The sequence below is a fragment of the Corvus brachyrhynchos genome, unplaced genomic scaffold (assembly GCF_000691975.1).
Source record: "Corvus brachyrhynchos isolate BGI_N302 unplaced genomic scaffold, ASM69197v1 scaffold467, whole genome shotgun sequence".
In the NCBI taxonomy this organism is placed as follows: Eukaryota; Metazoa; Chordata; class Aves; order Passeriformes; family Corvidae; genus Corvus; species Corvus brachyrhynchos.
Genome location: NW_008239309.1, coordinates 2,840,212 through 2,840,679, shown reverse-complemented (window position 1 = coordinate 2,840,679; position 468 = coordinate 2,840,212). Strand labels below are relative to the sequence as shown.

Genomic DNA, 468 nt, shown 5'->3' with positions numbered 1-468 from the left:
CACAGAACTTTTCCAGGTGCCAAACACCGCCGTCCCCTCTCCCGACATAGGGGCAAGCGACCCGCAGCTACCTGAGCATCCGCGCGCGTGTGCATCCTGGCTCCCGCCCGGCCGGGTTAAAAAAAAATAAATTTCCGCGCACACCGGAAATAAAACGCTTTTTTGCTTGGCAGGCGATTCCAAAATTCTAAGCGCATGTTTTGTGCTACTCTGCTTGGGGGTGGGGATGAGGAGGAGGGCGAATTTCTGCAGGGAAAACGGGAGGGGTACGACGACATGCAAGCTATTTTGGGAAGTAAACCGCGACACCTTTACAGCAGGAGTGACTGCACAGTTAAAAACAAGAGACCGAAAAGCAACAGGAGCCGCAGCCCGTCGGCCGAAGTCCCAGCCCCCGCTTCTTTCCCCCTCCCCGGTGTGTGCAATGTTTGTGACAGACAGACAGCGAGATGATCCGGATCATGGCGT

General features: G+C 55.6%; 1 protein-coding gene across 1 annotated transcript in view; it reads right to left on the bottom strand.

The window, feature by feature from the left end:
- The window catches only part of SMARCA2 (SWI/SNF related, matrix associated, actin dependent regulator of chromatin, subfamily a, member 2), a 119,227-nt gene extending 119,079 nt beyond the window's left edge, over positions 1–148 (bottom strand). Inside the window, exon 1 of the mRNA XM_017740656.1 lies at positions 72–148. The gene's annotated coding sequence lies outside the window, so the exon portion shown is untranslated. The remainder of the gene's footprint in view (positions 1–71) is intronic.
- Between the last annotated feature and the right edge of the window lie 320 nt (positions 149–468).